Raw genomic sequence first — 12,315 nt, 5'->3', positions numbered from 1 at the left:
GAGTGATCTGGCAGCCGAACGTGCCTGCAGAAAATTAGTTAGGGAGGCTTTTCACGTGCCGTTTACGTCTGAAAGGTAGCCTGAAGAATTCCGCTTTACCTACGTATATATATATATATATATATATATATATATATATATATATATATACTCACTCATTCGGGCCATGCACTTTGTTGTTTAAGCGCTGATTTCGCAATGTACAGAAACACAAGGATTCGTCTATCGCATTTACGGGATGAAATCGAGCAAGCTTTTTCGTGTCCTATATGACGAGCCGTCAAGCGCTGGCAAAGCGCAGCTTCAGGAAATGAAATTATTGTCGAGCCATGCTCACACTGAGGTTGCCTAAAATGTCCCTTATTGTATGTTCTCGTAGCATTCAATGGCTTCAGCTTGACTTTCCAAACCAGTATTTTGTGACCACAATTGCTCGGCGAATATGTGAATCTTCCCTGTGAAGAAGATGTGAAGCAGTGAAGCAAGTTACATCTCATTGTTATATTACTACGGTGATGAAGAGTCTGAGGCGACCCTTAAAAAATATGTGAAGGTTGCTAGCAGCGATTGTAGCCCTTAATAACACATTACCAGCTCTTCATATTTCTCCTGCCGACAAAATTATGATGTAATCTAGTAACAGTGTGGGTAGAACAAAAACGCATAGTAACAATATATACAAGCCCAAAGCTAGCCATGTTTTGTGAGAAAATTGCCGTCTCATATTGAATAAAACACAATATATGCATCCAAGCAACACAAAGGGTCACTGGAACATAAAAAATATCAATTGGATAAATGTGAAAAATCAAGCGAAGTCTCCGCCTCGATATTTCGTTTCTGCCAGCGCCGTTGTTATGTTGGTCGATGGCCGTCGAAAAAAAAATTCCCAGTCTGGCACTTTTATTGCTCGTGTACTGTTGGTCGGTTTATGTGTGGGCCACAGGAAACTTGTATGGTATTGCCGTAAAATGTTTGACTAAACGCTAGCTGTATTCGAAAGCGCATGGAGAAAATTATTACTTCAAGAGTACTTTATCAGGACATAACTGCTACAACATCTCTTTAGAGCACTGGAGCATTATGGCACCTGAGAAAGTCAGTGGCGGTTAACCGTTAAATGCAATTGCATTAGCGTTACGGGACTCCTGTTTTATGTTTCTGATCCACGATTTAAACAACCTTCAGTACATTGCTTATAATTGTTAAGAATGTCATCTGACACATGTCCTGTCTCTTCCAGGAGTGTCCAGAATATTATATTGCCGTAGAACGGAGGAAACATTCAGAATTGACACTGAGTGCATCAAAATAAGGTTCGTTGCAGGAGTGGTCGGCGTCGGCATTGACTTCACGAGAATACCTTCCCTTTTCAAGTTACTGGGTCGTTTTATTGCGTCATCAATAATTTTCTTAGCGTATTGTCCGTGCACGAGTGTACGCTTTAGTTTGGCGCCGTTAACATCGAACTCATTTTGTTCAGAGCATATGCGCCTAAAAGAGGTTGTGCCTTGCTGTGGTTTTACAACGACGAACGTCGCTGCTTTGGAAATGGAGATATTGGCGCATATCCATTGTCTTTTTGTAAAGGTTGGTGACAGATTATTTGCGGTTATTGACTATCTAACATCCAGGAAGTCAATCTCTGAAGTTGAGTAGCTATATGAAAACTAAATCCTCCGGTGCATGCTATTGGAGCCAGCAATAAAGCTAAGAAGTGTCTATTCACCATGGGGCCACGCCAGAAACACGTAGTCAATCAAACGCCTACAGTATAGAAGTTTTATGGTGCAGTTTTCAAGAAAGTCACTTTCCAGTATGCCCATAAAGATATTGGCATATTCGGCCCAATCTGTGTTCCCAATCTAGTACCACTGACCTGTACGTAATGGCTACCATTAAATTTGAAATTATTTAATTCCAGTATGAGTCTTAATACGGTGCTAAGTGTGAGAACGCCAATGGGCTTGTCAATTCCAGCTTGTCCATAGGAAAAGGACAAAGCCCGACTGCCGTTTGAATGCGAAATATTTGTATAAACGGACATCACATCCAGCGTCACAAACAGTGAATCGTAGGGAATGTGTAGGTTTGCTTTTTCGCTTAAGAAATGGTTAGTGCCTTCTATATAAGAGGGGAAGGTTGGGAGAATTAGTTTGGTTAGATGGTCTACCTACTAAGAAAGATTCTCGGTCACATTCTGTACCCATGAAACGATTGTACGTCCTGGATTCCCTGGCTTATGAATTTTCGGTAACAGATAAAAGTGACATGCTACTGGACTGAGTAGCATTAGAGACCGGAACGTGTTTTCGTCGATCCATTTTTGTTCATACAGCTCCGACAGCGTTTCTTTAACCGGAACTGGAAGTCACTGCTTAGGTCATTGGGAAGAACTTGATAAAACACACTGTTAGATAGTGGTCTATTCGCTTCGTCGATATAGTCTTGGCGGTTCATTACTCTGATCGCTCCTCCGTTATCTGCAGATCTGATAACAACGTCTTGGGGTGAGCTAAACTGATCCAAGGCGCTGGCTTCATTTCGACATATATATCTGGTATATGCAGAAAGGACTCATATATAAGAGGAACGCCCGGCGCTGCAGCCACTTCGCCAGTCGTCCGGGCGGCGAGAGCTCGAGTTCGCCTGTATTCATATTAGGTTCTGGTGAAAGTGCTGCGGTTTTCCCCCAACCTGTAATTATGCACCCTAACTCTGCCATTGGTCATGGCCATTGGTCATCCGACATCCCCACAGGTTACTCCAGCCAACGTTTGTGCCGCTGCCCAGTGTCAGCGGGATCCTGATATCTTCAGCGGCACCGCTTGTCGTTGGTGGAATAATGAGTACACGCGGGACTTAGGAAAATAAGGCCGTTTGGAAAATGCTTCTGCACAATCAGTGCCCGACAAATTTGAAAAATTATCAGTTTCACCTTGGTGTAATTAAGCTTACTGTTAATACAGGCAAAGAGGAATATGATATTAGGCATTACGATTATGTATCAAATTCAAAAAATAAGCGTGCTTTATTTGCATTCCTTCGTGCTAGGAAGGTGCTACCAACACCCTTAACATTAGACTCAATTGTTCTGATCCCGCAAGAACTGAGCGCCTCCCTAGAAGAGATTGAAAAGGGCTTAGAAAATCGATTTACGGCCCGGCTTCCGGCTATTAATTCTACATTAGATCCTTCGGTTGGCTTTACTCCAATTTCCTTATCTCAACTAAATGAGACTGCACTATGCTTACCAAATTCAGCCCCCGGCCCTGATGGTGTCACAAATGCAATGTTAAAAATGTTGTTACAATTATCGCCTAACGTTCTTTTAGACCTGGTGAACTATTCAATTAAATATGCGTGGATTCCGTTGCAATGGAAGCTCGCCAAAGTAATATTGACACTTAAGAAACAATAGGGAAGGTATGTATTGGAGAACATTAGGCCCATTGCGCTTTCATCAAATGTAGTAAAATTCATTGAGAGACTTCTTCACCTTCGTATCATGAAATTTATTAATGATAATTACTTTCTTAGTCCCTGTCTGATTGGTTTCAGGACGGGTGCCGGATCTGGCATGCGCATGTCGACGTAGAAAGCTGAATACAACGCGCGCGACGTCACAAGCAATACGCTGCCTTAGCGACACTCGATATCGCTAAAGCATACGACACTGTGGAGCACACTGTATTGATCAATCGGTTAACATTCTGTGGGTACATAGCAGCGTGGATTCAGCCATTCTTAGGTGAAAGGGAATTCTATTGCTACGATAGCGGCGTTTCTTCTAAGCCCAAGCAAACGAGGGGCGTACCGCAAGGCTCAGTCCTTTCGCCGGTGCTTTTTATTACTCTCATGAGCGCACTACCTTGTGAGCAAGAAGTAACTACATAAGCTTATACAGACGATATTGCATTTTTTGCGTCTGCAAACGACATCCACACGCTATACCAACGATTGCAAACTTACCTTTATGCTCTGGAAAGGTGGTTAGATGTTAGTCACTTTATACTCAATGCCAGCAAATGTGCTGTTCTCATTGTCTTACCATTGTCTTACCATTGTCACATCCCATTGTCTTAACACCTTCAAAACATACCACAGGTGGCATCTGTTAAATACCTCGGAATTATTTATAACGCCTCTCTCAACCGGCGCCCACACATAGATCATGGAAAAGCTACCCGTGTAATTGGCATATTGCGTAGACTGAGCAGTCGTCGAATAGGATTGCGAAGAGATACACTCCTAATGATACATCTTATTTGGAAAGATTGGTTGCGCTTTGTAGACGATCACTTGTCCCGTCTTCTTCCTTGTGATCGTCTACAAAGCGCAACCAATCTTTCCAAATACAATGAACCGTCTTGCCCAACAACGTATCCTCCTAATGATATATCGTATGTACGTTCGCCCTGTATAAGAATTTGGTTACGTGCTCTTCTCTGGAGCTCTAGCCTACATGTCCCGTCCTCTAATCCTCTTCGAAAGAGAAGCATTACGTCTGTGTTTAGTTCTTATTAAATGTGTTGCAAATTCTATTCTTTATCTAGAATCCCATGTTCCTCCGCTTTCGTGCAGGTTCCGGCTTTTGACAGGGCAGACGTTCTTAAAGGGACACTAAAGGTTACTATTATGTCAACGTGGACTGTTGAAATACCATCACAGAAACCTCGAAACGCTTGTTTCGTGCCAAGGAGAGACATATTTTAAGAGAAAATGCGTTCTGAAGCGTCCGCGTACCTCTAGCGCAGTTCAAATCGCCCGCCCTCCGATCGAGGAGTACTGACATCATGGTCTCATAGTGACGTTGCGCCATCGGTGAGTAGAACGGCGTCCGCAGACGGCGCTACGGCTTTTCTGCGCAAAACGCGAACGCGCGGCCAGAAACAGAGCCAAGACAGAGCCGACAGCAGAGCGAAAAAGGGAGTATGGTGGCTAGCGGAAGGAGAAACGAATTACGTCCCACATTACGTCCCACGGCACACGGAAAGTCCGTTTTCGTTAAACTATAGGCTGCGGCGAGCTCGCAGCGTGGTCGGCGTGGTCTATGAGAAGCGACGAGCCTTTTCGCACTCGCAACAGGGCATAAAAATGTGCGAATCGACGCAAAACTCGGCCTAGAAACGTGCTTCGCCAAAGCCAGGGCTCAATACGACCCAAGCTGGCACGACCCAGATGTCGTTTCCCGCACCGCCACCAGGCGCCGCTACTATACCTCAAACTCCAGCGCAAGACGCCCATAAGCTGGTACTTCATTCTATGACGCTAACTTCGACGCTCGTCGCAATGGACCCTGACACCGACAGATTGGTTCGCGATGGTGGGCTCAACTTCAGCGATTTGAGCACCTACGAGCGCGACCTGCTGCTGAGGGCTCGCACTGCCGGCGTCGTTGCGTACTACGACGGCGGCCTCGACACCGGCTCTCCGGAGCGGGAAAGCAACGAGGGCTTCCCACGACATCACATGGACGTGGCATTCTCGCTGCTTGTTCCAAATGAAAGTTTCGCGAGCCAGCAGAACCCTCACAGCACGACGCGATAACGAAACTACTGAAACTCCAAAGCGTGCGCGGCGCAGAGTCGAGCGCGCAGAGTCGAGCGAAAACGAAACCTTTCGAAAGCCCATATTACTGAAGGGTAACGTCAAAATGTTATTTTTTCTTAGAATCGAATAGACGTAGACAAGTAGCATTTTTTTCCGTCTTATAATCGAATGCAATGATATTTTTAATACGAGTAGTTGAGTATTAGTAACACAAATTATGAGGAGTCCTTTCGTCATCGGGCTAGTACCGGAATGTCGCTGGGGGGACTCAAATAGTGTCATGCATTTACCTCAATTTCTCGGTTACTAAAGCTCTGTTCGCGATTATATTGACGCCTTAGATGTTCTAGAACAGTGCTCTACCACTTCAACTTGAGTTTCTGGTAACCTTTAGTGTCCCTTTAAGGATTTATGAATCACCACTTCGTCATCCCCAAACAATCTTTATTTCACAAGCTGCGTTGTTTTTCGGTGTCATCTGGCCACGACTAAATACTCCGCAAATTATGTTCGTGCAAAAATTACTTGACTCTTTGGGCATGCGCATATGCGATGCACTTCCTATTCCAGAGAGAGCTGTCGCAATGAATATTCAATTTGATGACATTTTTCCTAATAATGAAAAATTGTTTCCACACCGTATTCTAGACGGTATATTACAAGATCATCTGAAGAACCTTCAAACAAACATTGTAATTGCGACAGATGCTTCACAATGTGAAGAAAAGTTAGGTGTAGGAATATTTTCCCCGATTCTCGATTGGACACTTTCTCTTCGGCTGCCAGATTTCATACCGATCTTTTTAGCTGAATTCATCGCCGTAGTGCTGTCATTACGCAAATTAGGACCATCAATTACGTCAGCCGTGATAGTCATGATTCGTTATCATAGTGCTCATCCCTTACTGCTTCTAGTGATTGTCGCGTGATGAGAACGTTTCAATCATTCGTACCTGGGTACGTGAGAACCGTGCGTCTGACTTGGGTGCCTGGACATAAAGGACTAATTATAAATAAAATTGCAGGCTCTCTAGCCAAAGTATCGATAAGTGACCCGATTCTCCCTTGCTGCCCTTTGAGTGCTGATGTTACTGCTGCTAGATTTCGCAGGAGTGTCATTATGCAGGTAATATCAGGCTCCGTAATTACAAACTCTGTGGATTACCGATATCTACTATAACCTTGGCACAGAGATTTTTGTCGAACACGGAAAATTGAAGTGTCCATCATGAGGCTGCGCTGCCGTATACTTGCGCTGAACTTCTACCTCCAAGGGTCTGGTATGGTCCTCTCACCATTACGCTCATTCTGTGGCGAAGCGGAGACAATAGACCACTTCTTGTTGTCTTGCTGACGTTTTTCTATTATAAGAAAATGACTATTCGAAATCCCGCTTCGCTCTATTGGTCTAAATTTATCAGTGCCTGTGATCCTATCTTTCGGAGCCTCCATTATTGGGTTCAGTCACAGAAATGTTTGCTTGGCAATCCAAGATTACCTCATTGAAACCAATCGATTTCCATGTTAGAGTGATCGTTCTCCCTCCCAACCACCGCTTTCTTTTATTTGTTATCTATTACTATTATTATTTTATACCCGGTTTTCTTCTGATTATTTCTTTTTTCTCCAAACACAAAACGTTTGCTTTTAAACTCCAACGCTCAAATTCTTAACTCCCTTGTTATTATTATTATTCGTCTTCTCTTCTCTCTCCTTGACCGCGCCTGTCGTATCCGTTACAATATATATATATATATATATATATATATATATATATATATATATATATATATATATATATATATATATATATATATATATATATATATATATATATTCTGAGTCGAAACACCAGCTAAGCTCAATGACTTGAGAAACAGCACCTGGGTTTTTGGACAGCAACATGTGAAAGGCATCATTGGAAATGGCCTTCATGATCTGACGCACCTTGTCCGCCTCCGCCATCGTCGGGTTGACACGCCGGCAGATGTCGAGGATGTCCTCTATGTAGCTGGTGAACATTTCACCAGTTTGCTGGGATCGGCTTCGTAGGCGCCGCTCAGCGCGAAGTTGGCGCACGCCAGCGCGGCCGAAAAGTTCTGCGATGCTGGTATTGAAGCTAGTCCACGTGCGGAGATCAGCCTCGTGGTATTCGGACCACAGCTTGGCGACGCCTGATAAATAGAAGACCGCGTTCGCGAGCTTGAGGGGATCGTTCCATTTGTTGGTGTTGCCAGACCATTGACTTCTTATGCGAGCCTTATGGTTGGTACGACGAGGTCAAAGGAATGGTTGCCGCACGGAAGCTTCGGGATGCTGCCAAAGCCTGGCATATGCACGAAGGTACACCTACTGTTCGTGTGCCGAATGGAAAACAGCCCTCGCAAGCTCCTTTGGCAGTTTTCTTGCCACCGATGACGATCGCTTCACAGGCGTGCGATCTCGACATGTAGTTTCATAGGAAGACGTAGCAACATCAGTTTACAACCCACTGGCACTCCTAGACGAATGCCACCTTACATAGCGCTCTTCAGCTGCTAGGCAACGCGTCGTGTAAAGACTGCTGGATTCAGCTCACGCTCCCATCTTGGCAACCCACGCTGTAAAAGCAAAACATTGTGCTCTTGTCTTAAAAACGCAAGTCGCTTTCTGACGGCCACTATGTCGGCAAGTGGTTCAGCGCAAGCACACCAACGAGGACTCGCCAGCTCGTGCGGCGACAGTCACCGTCGCAGCTTCATCGACGGCAACTATTCAACATGAGGCAAGATCCTGCCAGTAGGCACGTTAGATTCAACAACACTGTGAGGCGCTGGTAGCAGGCTCGCCCCTGCTGCGCCAGTATCCGAGAACGTCCCTGCTGTCGTCATTTTGGGTAGCGGCTATTTGGTACACAACGATGTCGTGATGACATTTCACTTTTGCATATCCAACTCAGCCATACCGACTTCATCGCCACCTGAATAGTCCGAAGAGTGAGAACTTTTAACTGCCACTACACTGAAGCTATTGACCTTTCTGCCCAAGCGAAGTAACACAATTCCGTTGGTCGCCAAATGTCGCAAAACAGCGGCACCTGGAAATTATCATCTAAAGGGACGTGTCCAAGGCTCAAGCAGCAGACACGGACTTGCGTTTACTTGAAAACATTGAAGAAGCACGCGGGCAGTTGTAATTTGTTTAAGAAGGTCACATTTTTTTCTGCTGGCACTGGAGCAAGCCCAAACAAGAGGAAAGTGATCTCGTATTCCCTCGCTCTTGGCGTGACCACGTTTTGAACAGCACCCACGCGGCTGAAGATGGGGGACACATCAATCTACGGGCCACGCTCCGAAAGATAGAGCAGTGATTTTGGTGACCGAAAATGCAAAGTGTCATGCATTACTACGTCGCCCATTGCGACATGTGCCGGCTGTGCAAGCCACTAAACGGGCCAGAGCTATGTGCAGCATCATAGTGAGAGCAATCAGAACTTCCATCAGACAATCTAAGCCACGTTTCGGATTGCAAGGTACGCTCTCGTCGCTTCAGGAGCGCTGAAACATGGAAGAAAAAGAGAGGTCATGCAAGTGAGATAACCGTCACTTTCGACCTCTGAGGGCGTGCAAGGGAGCAGAATTAGACTGGCTCAATATCCTGAGCGAAAGCTTCGTGTTAAGTTCCAGAGTGCTTTCGTCGTAACTGGTCGCCTCGTGCAGAACACGTGGTGGGTCGGCCCGCCACATACATTAAGCCTAGATGACACGAGAACTAGCAGTTTCGCCGGGCACTTGTTGCGTCTCAAATCAAGGGTGCATCTCACTGAGTAACAATGCTGCGCTTTCTCCTAATGTAGTCGTAGTGTGTCCCAGTCTAAGAAAGAAGCGCGCTTACGGTTGTACGAACAGGGAAGGGGAAACAACGAGGTAGAAGGACAACTATTTGAGGTAAGTGTGCGCTGTCACATTTCTTCACTTAAATATAGTTTTTTTCACTTGGACACTCCTGATGCAAAGGCATGAATGAAGCGCTTCAGTGAGTGAGTAAGACTTTATTGGAAAGCAACGTATTGACGGGTGAGAGAAGGGTGAAACGTATTGTGGTTAGGCAGCCACAAGCCCCTGGGCCCGGGTGGCTTCTTCAGCTTTCTTGATGAACTTGCCACGCCTGGGTCGGAGCTGAGCAACACGGCCTCCCACTGCTCAGTATTACTTGCTTCATTATTCGTGCATTCTGCCTCTGTCACTATTTTTGAAGCGTTTCAAAAATAGCGACAGACGCAGAAGTTCGCACCTTCGCTGCTACTACCTGAAGTTGTTCTGATCGAGAAAATGTATATTTTTCTGCAAGAATTATTTATTGTTTATGTAGTTGAAAAAAATAATGTGGCTGTATATTTTTCGGGGTATATAGAGCATGTAAAGTCAGGCATATGTTCAATGCATAAAGTGCTACCTCTACTGTCATGCTAAAGAACAAGACGAGTTCTACAGTTTCGCGGCATAGGTAACTGGATTGCTGTTGTGCTTCTCACACCACGAAGGGGAGAGTCCTTTCGAACAGCAACAGCGCATGTTCACGAGCAACATGAAGCTGCTTCTTTTGTCCCAAGTGTACGAAAGACATCACAGAAAGCTGTTCAGCGTGGGGGGTTGAATGCCTCTTCACAGCTGCTGCCCTTCCTCCACCACGGCAGAGCCAGCAGATGCTAGACAAGAATCCAGGTGGAAATATGCTGCAGGCGGCAGCCATTCCTGTCTCCTTCTGCGCTGTGGATGTGTCTGCACTGCAGTTGGTCAGTGTGCAGAGGGTCAGACAGACGGCATTTTACATTTAAGGGACAGGCTATTTCCCACATTCCGTCTAACAAATACATCTTTGAGGTCATACGTAGAACTCATTCAAACTAAGTGAATGTGCTTCTTTAGAAAATGATAAAAAGACGACCTCTTGTGCGCATATTCTGGATTACTGGCGAATTGTAAGCACAGTGCTTTTTCTCGAGCAGGTGCCAATTATAATTTTAGTTGTCTCTAAATAAACCAAGAAATTTCAAACGTTGCTTGGAAATGACGTTTTTGAGCATTTGTTTAGAATATTTTTGGCAATACCGTACCTCAACCAAACATCTGCAAAGTCGCACACTCAAAGTCATAATGTCTTCGTCGCTTTCCCATATTTCTACGACATAAAAACAAGCTGACGTGTCGAGTTGAAAGAGGACACAGGGAAAATGTTGTGTAAGCATGAAATTAGTAAGAAAACAAAGGTTCAGTGCATGTTATAGGTGCGAAATATGAGCGAAGCGGTCAAGTTTTTTCACTAATTACAAATAATATGCCCTCCACTCTCCGAGAATCTCAACACCAGTGTGACATAGTCTTCTCTCTGAACACAGAAACATAGCTGATAACTTCTGTTTAAGGCTTTCTAGCGCTTGCTGTATAAATTAAAAACAAGGCTTTGATTATTTACACACGACACCCGTTTTACGGCCACCATACATAAGTCTCCTTATTTTCCCAGGATGTAATTTTAGTGACAGTTTTAGCCTCATTGACATCAGGCTAAATTGTTCACCTCTCGTAAAACGCACTTAAAATACTCTGAAGCACTTGCATTCGTTTTCACAGTAAAAGTTATTTTCAACGTACGCACATATAGTTGTGCATGCAAATTGCTCGTGGCAAGCCTCCTCTTTCTGCTCAATATGAACAAGCTAGGAGACTCACTTATTTCGCGGAGGACACAGCGGATACCTCGTATAAGGTATGAAAAGAGGGCGAAAACAATAGTTGAGAAATTATTAACAAAGCTCATAAACTATCCATAGATCTTCCCTAACATCACCTTTAGCATGGCCCCTACTTCGACCAAATGCGAACTCGATTACCCGTACTGTTCTGTTGGGACACTGAAAAATAGCGGTTAACAGCCATATGATTAAGGAAATCAAGCCGCCCTGTGAAGGATAAATTGCCAGTAAAAATATTCTGCCCTTCTTCGCCCATCGGTCCCGATCATACAGTACTCGGGTATTCCATTTTTCAAACAACAAGGGGCATCAAGACACATTTATGTTCCGTACATGTTTATAGGGGAATTGCCTTCCATAGATTGTTTCGCTATTAATTACATCACTGTTTTTAAAAGAGCCGCTATGAACCTGGTTTGCTGCTAACTACAGAACTGCTGCATCACTTTTGTTCTGGTATTTCTCTGTCAGGAGAAATAGCTGCCCGCCTTCGCCTTGCTATAGTTTCTGATGGGTTCTGAATAACTCTTTTGATGTTTGTACAAGTGCTCTTCAAAACCCTCCTGCATTGGCCCCAACTTGCGCCTGCAGTATTTTGTAAATAAGAAAATAACATATAGCTGTTTGCCGGTGAGTCGTAAACAGATTTTTTTGTTTATGCGATACTATGAACTGTATGTTGAGCACTGCAAATTTTATTGGCATAGAAAGGTGACTGCAATTTCGCGCAAACCAAAAAAAAGTAGTTTTTCTATGTGTCCATAGGCTTTTTGCACTGCTTCGCAGCAACGAGTAAATCGTATTGCAATTCCATTTTTCGTTTTTCTTACGAATAATGAATCTACTGCTATACTACGCGACGGAACCTAGGAACTGAAGCTTGGGGTATGCTTAAGGAAGCACGAAAAAGCTTCCACAAAATGTCATGGAAAGTACGTTTGACAAACACGACTGTTTAGCACAATGCTGGCACCATAGCTACATGCAATCTATTGTTTGGAGCGAGTCTATTGTACTCCTCCTGAGAC

Source organism: Dermacentor variabilis, chromosome 3 (genome assembly GCF_050947875.1).
Source record: "Dermacentor variabilis isolate Ectoservices chromosome 3, ASM5094787v1, whole genome shotgun sequence".
NCBI lineage: Eukaryota > Metazoa > Arthropoda > Arachnida > Ixodida > Ixodidae > Dermacentor > Dermacentor variabilis.
Note: the sequence above shows the minus strand (reverse complement) of the source record.